Below are 12,508 nucleotides of genomic sequence, written 5' to 3'. Positions count from 1 at the left end.
GTCTGTGGGGTGCTCAGCCACTTGCACGTTAATCGGATCAACTAGAAACCTCATCGTCATAACTGACAGAGTGCTAGTGTGTGTGTGTGTATCTATATATGTGTACATTTCATTTGTTTTGACAGTGTGTTAAACTACGCCATCACAAACAGTGCTGCTTGTTTGCAATCTTCTATTTATTAAAAAAACAAAACAAAAACAAACCAAACTAATCCAGCTACAGTGTAGTTTCATGTTCAAAGGAGTGGGGGAAGTATTCCTTGCTTGGAAATGGGTGTAGCTTGGTGACAGGAAGAGCACCCGGATGCAGAAAATCTGCCTCAATGAAACTCATCTGATTCATGCAAACAGAAAAGTTAACATTTGAAACAACGGTATACTCTTTACTCTTTTACTGGAGCACCGCCTTTAATTGAGCAACTCGACCCCGGGACTTATTCTTTTGTAAGCCTAGTACTTATTCTATTGGTCTCTTTTGCCAACCGCTAAGTAACGGGGACATAAACACACCAGCATCAGTTGTCAAGCAATGCTAGGGGGACAAACACAGACACACAAACACGCATATATATATATATATATATATATATACACATATATACGACGGGCTTCTTTCAGTTTCTGTCTACCAAATCCACTCACAAGGCTTCGGTCGGCCCAAGGCTATAGTAGAAGACATTTGCCCAAGGTGCCATGCAGTGGGACTGAACCCGGAACCATGTGGTTGGTAAACAAGCTACTTACCACACAGCCACTCCTGCACCTGATGATGATGATGATGATGATGATGATGCACCAAGACATCAAATAGGATATCTAAAACTGCTGCATAATTCCAATCCTTTCCACAGCCTGAATTTACTGGAACAGAAATTGAACATCAACAATGAGTGAGTGCATAATCCTCCTCTTGAAATCATCGATTTTGCAGCAGATATTAAGCTTCGTTCAGTCCTCCCTTCTCTTTAGTAAACCCCCATATATGAGGCTGACAGGTCTGAAGACATCCTCATCACGGTTTGAGGCGTTCTATCAGATGCTCTCACATCCCTGCTCACTACAATCAGAACTAGTAACATAAAACATGGTCTAATACATATCATTAATCATTGATTTAACATCTGGTTTTTAATATTGTGACCAGGGGTCAATGATTCTAAGAAATGAACTACGTGCATCACCACCGACACCACCACAGCCACTACAGACACCATCTCATCTGTAATCAACACCAACGTTGGCATCATCACAATTAACATTAGAACCACCACAGTACCATCCCCATCACCACCACTGCAATCGATACTACAAGCACCATACCACCACCACCACAAATATTAATGTTTTCTCGACCAGTACCCATATCAGCATCACACCCATCATATTTTCTATTAACATCACTACAAACATTACCACCACCACCACCCCTGCCATAATTAGCCATCATCATCACCAGCACTATAGCTAATACCGTCATCACCACCATCTCTGTCATCGCTACCATCACCATCACCAGAATAAAGTCACTGAGCTGCAGAGAAGCCACAGCAATTGAAACAAAAAGTATTTAAAACGCCATCAAAACAGCCGAATAATCAAACAACAAAGAGAAATTAAAGAGACATTGTTGAAATATGCTGATGATGATGATGGTAGTGGTAGGAGTGACGAATTGGTGGTGGTGGTGAGGGTGGCAATGATTAATGAGGGTGATGATGATGCCCAGCAGATGATGATGATGATGATGGTGGTGGATGATGAAGATAGTGATGCTAATATCAATTTGATAGATTTTAATCTCCCACTGAGGTGTTGTCGTCCAGGAATATAACTTAATGAGGCTTGAGGTTCCACCTGAACTGACACTATCAGAGAAATGGACAGACTTGCAGGAATGGAGATAATGCACAATCAAAGACAATGTTGAGTTTTATCTAATTAACCACTCCCACTACCAATTTATTTCCTTAATGAGTTTAACTCAAATATTAATTATTGCACATGGACAAATATATCTGAGTCAAAGGCAATTACATATATATATATATATATATATGGAGGCGCAATGACCTAGTGGTTAGGGCAGTGGACTCGCGGTCGCAGGATCGCGGTTTCAATACCCAGACCGGGCGTGGTGATCCCTGCTGTACTCTTTCACCACTCTTTCTCTCACTCTTTCTTCTGTTGGCCTGCTTGCTTAGCCAGCGGGGTGGCGTCATTCGAAGGCTAAAACAATGCGAACGCATTGTGACCAGCGATGTGTAACAACATCTGATGGTCTGGTCGGTCACGTGATCACGTGATATATATATATATATATATATATATATCATCATCATCGTTTAACGTCTGTTGTCCATGCTGGCATGGGTTGGACAGTTTGACCAGGGCTGGTAAGCTGAGAAGCTGCACCAGACTCCAGCCTGATTAGGCATGGTTTTTATGGCTGGATGCCCTTCCTACACACACACATACTGTATAGGCAGAAGCGTGGCTGTGTGGTAAAAAGTTTGCTTCCCAAACTACATGGTTCCGGGTTCAGTCCCACAGCAAGGTACCTTGGGCAACTGTCTTTTACTATAGCTTCAGGTCAACTAAAGCCTTGTGAATGGCTTTGGTAGATGGAAACTGAAAGAAGCCCATTATGTGTGTGTATGTGCCAGCCACCACTTGACAACCAGTGTTGGTGTGTTTACATCCCTGTGACTTAGTAGTCCAGTTGACTAAAGTTCTTCAAGGTGGCACTACAGTGTGGCCATGGCCAAATGTTTGAAACAAAGAAACTGCCAACACGGACAGAGGCACAGGTGTGGCTGTGTGATTAAGGGGCCTAATTCTCAGCCATGTGACTTCTGGATTCAGTCCCATTGCACAGCATCTTTGGTGGTTTTTACTGCAGAGTCAGGCCAACCAATTCCTTGTCAGTGGATTTGGAGATGGGAAACTTGAAGAAGCCTGTGAAGTGTGCATGTATGTTTGTGTTAGTGACTACCCTTCTCTAGACGACATGTGATGGTTGTAGACAACCATCATTGTCATACAAATGATGCTGTTTTATTTTCAGTTTGCCATGAAAAACCTGTTTGGGCATGGGAAATATTATTTTGCATGGAAACAGATAAAGGTTGGTGACTGAAAGAGCATCCAGCACTAGAAAAATCTGCTTCAAAAACTTCCGCCTGAGCCATGCAAGCATGGAGATGTTGATGATTGTGATAGTGATGATGAAGTATGGGCTAAATGGTTCAGATGCTAGCTTTGCAATCACATGGTCTCAGATTTGATCAGACAGCAAGGCCCCTTGAACAAGAGCTTCCATCATAATCTCAAGTTGATCCAAGTGTTGAGAGTGAAATGAAACGAGGTAGATGGAAACCCTGTAGAAGATCATTCGATGGGTTGTGTAAATATAAAGGCCTGGCCTGATTCTGCCTGAGGATTACGTCAGAGGTAGGCATGTCTGTGAGATACTCAGCCACTTACTAATTCAACGAGCAAGTAGTTCACTTGATTGGATAACTGAATATTCCTTGTGCCAGTGTCATGTAAAAGCACCCAGACTGCACTCTGTAAAGTGGTTGGCGTTAGCAAGACCATCCAGCTGTAGAAACCATGCTAAAACAACCACCAAACTGACCCTCGTGCCGGTGGCACGTAAAAGCACCCACTACACTCTCGAAGTGGTTGGCGTTAGGAAGGGCATCCAGCTGTAGAAACTCTGCCAAATCAGAATGGAGTCTGGTTTGCCAGACCTCAGTCAAATCATCCAACCCATGCTAGCATGGAAAGCAGACGTTAAATGATGAAATGATATATATATATAAAATGAGACAAGTGTGGAAACTTCCTTGTGCAATGAATCATCAAATTGCTGACACAGAAATTTAAAGTCCTACATGTGAATCTCCATACCTGTATAATTTAATAAACATTGTCCTCTATTTGCAGTGATATTGAGGTCAACCTTCTTTTGTTGCCACACATGGTTCGTCAATTATAATTTCGTTTTTGTATTTGGTTTGCAAGATTCTTGATTTGGACCTGTATGTTGAAACATCTTGCATGGATCATTATGCCAATAATCCTTTTCTACTCTAGGCACAAGGCCCGAAATTTTCGGGGAGGAAGCCAGTCAGTTAGATCAACCATACACACTAGTCCTATTTCACTTTATTACTTCCTGGTCAGTTGATCTAATCAGTTAATCAGCCATTGAAGGGGTCACTTTGGCAAACACAACCAATTAGTTAATTAGTTAAATCAACTGACAAATAAATAAGGAAGTGAAATAGAACCAATGCATGCATTTATTACTGGCATAATGACCCTCCTGAGACACAACTATATATATATATATATATATATATATATATATATATATATATATATACTGAAACTACAATATGTGTTTGGCAACTGATGAGGAAAGTGTCTCAGTTATGTTAAATACATTTTTCATTAGTCCAGTTTGATTTGTTTTTTTAATTAACATAGTGCAGGTCCCTATTTTATTTTTGCATTTATTCCTTGATACAGAATGCTTTAGAAGTTAGTTGAAAATTCTCACACTTGAGCAACAAAGCACTGGTGCTGGTGCCACATAAAAAGCACCCAGTATACATAATGTGAGGTGGTTGGTGTTAGGAAGGACATCCAGCTACAGAAACCGAGCCAAAACAGACCATGGAACCTGGTGCAGCTCCTGGCCTTGTCAGCTGCTGCCAAACCGTCCAACCCATGCCAGCATGGAAAACGGATGTTACATGATGATGATGATGATGATGAAGAGTGATACTGTTTCTGTAAATAATTAGAACTTATCAAAACTGAAATGTTATATGCTTGATATGAAGCACACATTTTAATAACTGCTTATATTGATACCCCTAGTCAATACCATAATACACATACCCGGATGATATCCTAAGCGCTTGAATTACAACAACTGAAATGGTTATCCTCTCCATCAATATTACAAAATTTCTGTCGATATTCTGTGTCAATATTTTCTCTTGTCTGCAACAGAATGGAAACTTTCAAGGAATTGAGCTTAATACTCCAACTATTAACCGACATCCCATGTGGGTAATAATATTAATTTCAAATTTTGGCACAAGGCCTGCAATTTCAGGCGGCGGTGGGGGGGGGGCAACGTTGATTACATCGACCCCCAGAGTTCGACTGGTACCTACTTTATTGACCCTGAAAAGGATGAAAGGCATAGCTGACCTCGGGCAGAATTTGAATGCAGTCCTTTCATTACCATTTGCGATCTCTTCAACGACTGGTTGATTGATGAAATACCAAGAAGCATTTCGCCCAATGTGTTACTGATTCTGTCAGTTCACTGCCCTTGCTTGGCTAACAACATTATTGACCCACTTCAAGCTCTGACACTCTTATCCCATTAACAGTCATTACCGTTCTTCTACTTAGCGCTCCAACCATTATTATTATTATCATCATCCCACTATGTCCTCTTCTATTGTTACTCGTTAGTGCTCTGACTACAGTAATTGTAGTCGTCCCACTAGAGCTCCAACTATTATTATTCCATTTATTATTATTTAAGGCGGTGAGCTGACAGAGTCGTTAGCACGCCGGGCGAAATGCTTAACAGTATTTCATCTGCCGCTACATTCTGAGTTCAAATTCCGCCGAGGTTGACTTTGCCTTTCATCCTTTCGGGGTCGATAAATAAAGTACCAGTTTCACACTGAGGTCGATGCAATCGACTTAATCCCTTTGTCTGTCCTTGTTTGTCCCCTCTATGTTTAGCCCCTTGTGGGCAGTAAAGAAATATATTATTATTATTATTCCATTAGAGCTCCAAAAATTATTATTATCCCACCAATGTTCTATTATTGTTATCCCACTAGTGTCCTAACTTCAAATCCGCCGAGGTCGACTTTGCCTTTCAAGCTTTCGGGGTTGATAAAATAAGTACCAGTTGCGTACTGGTGTTGATCTAATTGACTGGCCCCTCCCCCAAAATTTCAAGCCTTGCGCCTATAGTAGAAAGGATTATTATTATTATTGTTATTGTTGTTAAGGTGGCAAGCTGATGGAATCATTAGCATTCTGTCTGCCTTTACTTTCTGAGTGTAAATTCTGCCAAGGTTGACTTGTTCTTTCATGGTTGATGAAATAAATACCAGTTTAGCACTGGGGTCATTGCAATCAACTAGCCCCCTACCCTAAGCAATTTCAGGCCTCATACCTATAGAATTATAATAATTATTATTATTATGATTATTAAGGCAGTGAGCTGGCAGAGTTAGCAACCTATACAAGATATTTAGTGGCATTTCTGTCTCTTTACATTCTGAGTTCAAATTCCACCAAAGTCATCTTTGGCAATCATCTTTTTGGGTGGAGAAGCAGATAAAATAATTAACCATAGAACACAGGGGTCAATATAATCAACTTACCTGTCTCCTAAACTTGCTAGCCTTGTGCCAAAATATGACACCATTATTATTATTATTATTATTCCACTAATACTATTATTATAGTTACCTTATTAGTGCTTCAACTAGTATTACCTCCACCCTAGCGAGGGCAGAGGTATTGTTTTTTTCAGTTGTATTTGTTGTCTGTCTGTGTACAAGATATCTCATGAACCGCTGGATGGATTTGGATGAAACTTTCAGGGATGCTTGGCCTCGTGACTAGCACTAACTGATTAGATTTTGGGATCGATCCAGTACTGGACAAGGATTCTGGATTATTTTTCTTGTTCTTTTACTTAATGCTTGAGAGTGGTCGGGTTCATGTTTAATATTCTCGTTTGCGAGTGCAGTCGAATTTATTTCAGATATTCTCATTTTAAAAATTATCTCTGGCTAATCATTGAGAGGATACTGGTGTTGCCTTGGCAGAGGTTTGCACTCTGAATGCTCTTATTATTATTATTATATTATTCCACTAATACTATTATTATAGTTACCTTATTAGTGCTTCAACTAGTATTACCTCCACCCTAGCGAGGGCAGAGGTATTGTTTTTTTCAGTTGTATTTGTTGTCTGTCTGTGTACAAGATATCTCATGAACCGCTGGATGGATTTGGATGAAACTTTCAGGGATGCTTGGCCTCGTGACTAGCACTAACTGATTAGATTTTGGGATCGATCCAGTACTGGACAAGGATTCTGGATTATTTTTCTTGTTCTTTTACTTAATGCTTGAGAGTGGTCGGGTTCATGTTTAATATTCTCGTTTGCGAGTGCAGTCGAATTTATTTCAGATATTCTCATTTTAAAAATTATCTCTGGCTAATCATTGAGAGGATACTGGTGTTGCCTTGGCAGAGGTTTGCACTCTGAATGCTCTTATTATTATTATTATTATCAAGGTGGTGAGCTGGCAGAATTGTTATCACACCAGGCAAACTGCTTAGTGGCATTTCGTCCATCTTTACAGCCTGAATTCAAATTCTGCCGAGGTCAGCCTTGCCTTTCATCTTTACAGGGTCGATAAATTAAGTACCAGCTGAACACTGGGGTCAATCTAATTGACTTAGGCCTCCACCCTCAAAATTGCTGGCCTTGTACCAAAAAATTTGTAATTATTATTATCCCACTAATGCTGTGATAATTATTGTTGCTATCCCACCAAGCACTCTGTCTATTATTGTTATCGCACTGGGAAGACCCCACGTCCTACCATTCTGGGCCGGCTATAACCTTACTTCTACATATTTCAACATTTCTAAATACTGTGGTCTCCACATAGCATATAAGATTACAGAGGCTAACAATTTGTTTCTCAATCAACAACAGGCCTTCTATACCATCATCATCATGTTATGTATGAACAATAACAATAGCCATGTAGTTGTCTATAGACAAGACCAGGTCTTCACAACAACAACAAGATACTGTGATCTACAGTTGTTTGTGAGTGAGTGTTTAGTTATTGAACTCTCAATATTATTCCTGCTTTTCTCTGTAAATGTGTGGCCCTGTGCCAAGGTTAGAAATCATTATTTACAACTACAATTGATACTACTACTACTACTATAGAGCTACTGCTGCTACAATGTTAATACGGAGACAACCTGTGGATTTCCAGATCATGAGGTCTTATTTGACCACAGGTGCCAAGTTGTCTGTCTATTTGGGCCAAAACACTTATCAACTCATTACAAATTGCACATTAACAGAAGCAAACCTTGCAGGGTTGACTTGCTAGAAATAGCAGCCAAATCATACTTTTCTTTAACAAAAAAAACCCAAAAACAAAAGGAAGGACACAGAAAAATAATGTAGTCCTATATAACTCATAAAGGACAGACTAGTCAATGCTGAAAATGCCTTTGGTCAGAGCTTTCCACATTCAGGTCTAACCTGGGGCTAAACAACACCAATTAGAGCAAGCTGATAAGATTTAGATTTGATAAGGCCCTGAAATTGGAGGCCTCTTGCGGAAAAGCAAAAATTGCACAAGGGGGTCTCACAAAAGCTGAAACCATCATTTAACAGATGACCATTCTGATTTTTTTTTAGACATCACATCTAACATGTCACTATCCTATGTTTTTTTCTTCTTTTTTTTAACCCTGTAGCATTCAAACTGGCCCCATATCTGACCCAAATATTCTACCAGTTTTAAGCTCAAACCAGCCAGATCTGGCCTCTTAACCCTTTCGTTACTGTATTTATTTTGAGGTGCTCTGTGTTGTTTTCAATTATTTTAAATATTACAAAGACTTTAGTAAAATAACTTAGTTATCATTAAGCTAGGAACATAAATTGTGACTAGGGTTTGGTGGAAGATTTTAATTCAGAACTTATGAAAACAAGACATTTGTACTCAGGGCCAGAGCTGGTTTCAGCTGGGTTGGTAGCGAAAGGGTTAAATCTACCCTACAATGACGTAAAAAGCACCATCCGAACGTGGCCATTTGCCAGCATCGTCTGGCACGTAAAAAGCACCCACTACACTCATGGAGTGGTTGGTGTTAGGAAGGGCATCCAGCCGTAGAAACATTGCCAGATCAGACTGGGCCTGGTGCAGCCTTCTGGCTTCCCAGACCCCAGTTGAACCGTCCAACCCATGCCAGCATGGAAAGCAGACGCTAAACGATGATGATGATGAATGACATTCTAAAAATAAAACAATCACATCCTTAAAATTTCAAAAGTACAAGATCATGCACGATTAATTCAAAACAATGTGAATAACTAAGCATCATACCTGACATTCTGAATGCTAAAGGGCCAACCCCTCTGATGCCAAACTACCTGAGACTGACTTCGGTTCTATCATACAAACTTCCTGTTTTTAAATTAAAGCCATCCATCGAAATTTCATGTTAATTTATATTCCAAACACCAGCATAAAATAATGACAATACTGTTAGACTAAACCTTCGTTATTTTAATAATTAATTGAAACAACAGCAGTGTATTTCGACAGAGATATGGTAACAAAAGGGTTAAAGGCTGGTAATGATCTGAGGGAGATTCAGCTGTTACTTCTAGAAGGTTGATTGACCACATAGAGGTTCTGTTGGTTAGAGGTACCGTTTGATTTAGGCATAAGCTGATCAAGCCATGATTTAGGGCCTGAAATTAAGAGATGTATGTTCAACCCATGCAAGCAGGGATCATGGACGTTAATTGATGATGCTGATGATGATGATGTTTTCAACTTTTGCAATACCTCATTGTGTAATTTTCAACACGGCATTTCCAAGGACAGGACCTCACCAAGTGTAAATCTGACCAAAGCCATGTGAGTGGATTTGGTAGACAGAAACTGAAAGAAACCCACCGTGTGTGTGCATGTTTGTATCCCGTCATTGGTTGACAACCGGTGTTGGTGTGTTTATGTCCCCCATAGCAGTTCAGCAAAGAGCCTGATAGAATGAGTAAGAGGCTTTACAAAAAAAAAGTATTGCGGTTGATTCGTTCAACTAAAATTCTTCAAGGCAGTGCCCCAGCATGGCCGCAGTCAAAAGACTGAAACAAGTAAAAGATAGGAGGTTGGAAAATTAGGCACCACAGATGTTAATCCAGCCAATTATTTGCCTGACTGAACTCTCAGAAAGTATCATGTACTAATGAGTAATAATTAATAACCAACTATAAATAATTTCGCTAAATTAGAAAAGGGGGAGGAGGAGGGAGGCAATGTCAATGATCTTTACAGACTATCCTCCCAGCCTGGGGATACTGATGTGGTTAATGTTCAGTTTAGACAGTGTAGATCTGTGGTTCCCAGTTGGGAGTCAATATGACCCTTTAGGGTCCATAGAAGATTTAGTTCAAATTTATGAGCAATAAATTGGCTGTACTTCTACAATATACAAAATATTTTAATTTTTATATAATTCCTAATAATATTTAATTATAGAAATATGATGGGACTGTTCTAAATGTGAAATGTTTATTAGGGTCCAGTGTGCAGTGAAGTAAGAATTAAAAGGGGCCATAGGCAAAAAATGGTTGGGAACCTCTGGTGCAGATTGATATCTGCAACATGAAAAAAAAAAGCTGAAATGGGTGGGGATGGGGCACTGGCGTAGCTAGAGTGTGTGCTGATTGGGGTGGCCCTGTCATTTGCCCCCCCCCCCCAATCCCACAAAAAATAAGTATTAGCTACAGCAGACCACCTCCTTCTCCCCTCCCCACCGCTACACTAATGGGTGGGGGTACTGTTCTGGAAATGTGTGTTAAGCAAAGTGTTTATACAGGATCTTGGAGGGTGAGATACATTGAGGAGTGATGAGAGGAGAGACAGGTGCCAGAAGTGGGCCCCAGTGGTGGGGGTTGTTTAGTCAGTTCAGAGTAGAGGATCTTGTAGTAACAGAAGAGAGGGATGAATCTGTTTGCTGGTAAATGATGGGAGGGTTTAGGGCCCAGTTCTACTGACCACGTCAGTCAGGGAGTTAGAGGCTACTCACAAAATGAGAAAAAAAAACAAGACAAAATAAAATGCAACAGAAATAAGATCACACAGATATACAGCAACACAATTCCTTTTAACCATTCAGCATTTAATCCAGCGAAAATATTCTTCACATCTTAAGTTCAAACTGGTCAGATCCAACCTCTAACATCTACCCTATAATGTTATTCTAAAAGTAAACAATCGCTGAAATCTCAGAGCTATGATCATAATTAATTCACACCAATACGAACAAATAAGCATTACATTTGACAGAATAATCTGAATGGTAAATGGTTAAATATTAATTTACCATTAGTTAGTGTTGGTAGTTATAGAAGTTATTAATGGCTATAACTGTTACTGAATGCATTAACTTCTATCCCCCATCTCTAACCATCTGTCATTCTCCTTTCACACTCTTCTGAACTTACCCATCCACCCTTCCTGATATTCTGTTCCTATTCTCTCATAGCCGCCACCTTCTCACTTGATGCGCCCTGACGTATCATTACCACCATACTTGATCCCTTCCCAGTTTGGGGAGCCATGTCTTTCCCTCCCCTGCAAAACACCTGTTCCTGTATCAGGCTTCACCTTTTCAACACCTGACACAAAACCACCTCCCTCAGTAACACTGCACCTCCACTCAGTCGAGGGGTCTTGTCTTGAAAGTTACTTATAGAGCTTCCCTAGTGTTGGTGCCATAAAAGCACTCAGAACACTCTGTAAAGTGGTTCATGTTAGGAAGGGCATCTAGTTGCAGAAATGTTGCCAAAGTGGACATTGGGGCTCAGCACAGTCCCCTGGCTCGTCAGTTTCCCTCGGACCATCCAACTCAAGCTAGCATCAAAGGCAGACATCAAATGATGATGATTATGCAGAATATATTCAAATAGTGACTACATCTATAAAGCAAAATGCCTCAAGCAGCAGTACACCTGACCCTTTAAAGGGCCTCCAAAGTTATCCTCAGACAGGCCTGAATGCTCACAACAGAATATAGTCTTAGACTGAGACAGATTAACTGCTCCATCCAAGAACAGGAACATTTAAACTGATCAGTTTCCACACTGCTTTTGTCTGACAAATTTTGCTCACAAAGATCATGTTGGCTCAAGACAGAGGACTTACCCAAGGTGCCATGCACTGGGATTGAACCCAAATCCATGTAATTGCAAAGCAAAATTCTTTAAACAATTCCTTCATTTATGTAACATGAATGTGTGTGTAGGGAAATCTTCAGGAATCCTTGTTTTCTACAATTCCAGCTACCTAATCAACTGAAGATTGGTCAAAATAAAGGAACTATTTAGCAACAGCACCTATGAACTCCCTAGTGTCTTTAAAGTAAGGATCCCGTTGTTTTGAAGTCTTAAATTTAGGACAGCATACTTCATTGTAAAGACAGAATGATCATGGTGGTATACAATGGGTTTAATGAAACATGGTGTATGATCTTTAGCAGGGTATACATTGCTGAGGTAGAGAGTGTACATTAGAGGATAAAACGGGGGATGTTGAATGTTAGAAATATAAACTTTAATGAGGTTTCATAAAAACTGATGTGTTCGATGTTTAAAATAAATGGTGAGACATAAAAAGAGTACAATT

The 12,508-nt window shown here is 40.0% G+C and overlaps 1 protein-coding gene across 6 annotated transcripts in view; it reads right to left on the bottom strand.

Moving 5' to 3' along the window:
• The window catches only part of LOC115220245 (cyclin-dependent kinase 17), an 87,029-nt gene that overhangs the window by 64,213 nt on the left and 10,308 nt on the right, over window positions 1-12,508 (bottom strand). The window lies entirely within an intron of this gene.

This window comes from Octopus sinensis, linkage group LG16 (genome assembly GCF_006345805.1).
Source record: "Octopus sinensis linkage group LG16, ASM634580v1, whole genome shotgun sequence".
Classification (NCBI taxonomy): Eukaryota; Metazoa; Mollusca; class Cephalopoda; order Octopoda; family Octopodidae; genus Octopus; species Octopus sinensis.
Note: the sequence above shows the minus strand (reverse complement) of the source record. Positions and strands in the feature narration are given on the sequence as shown.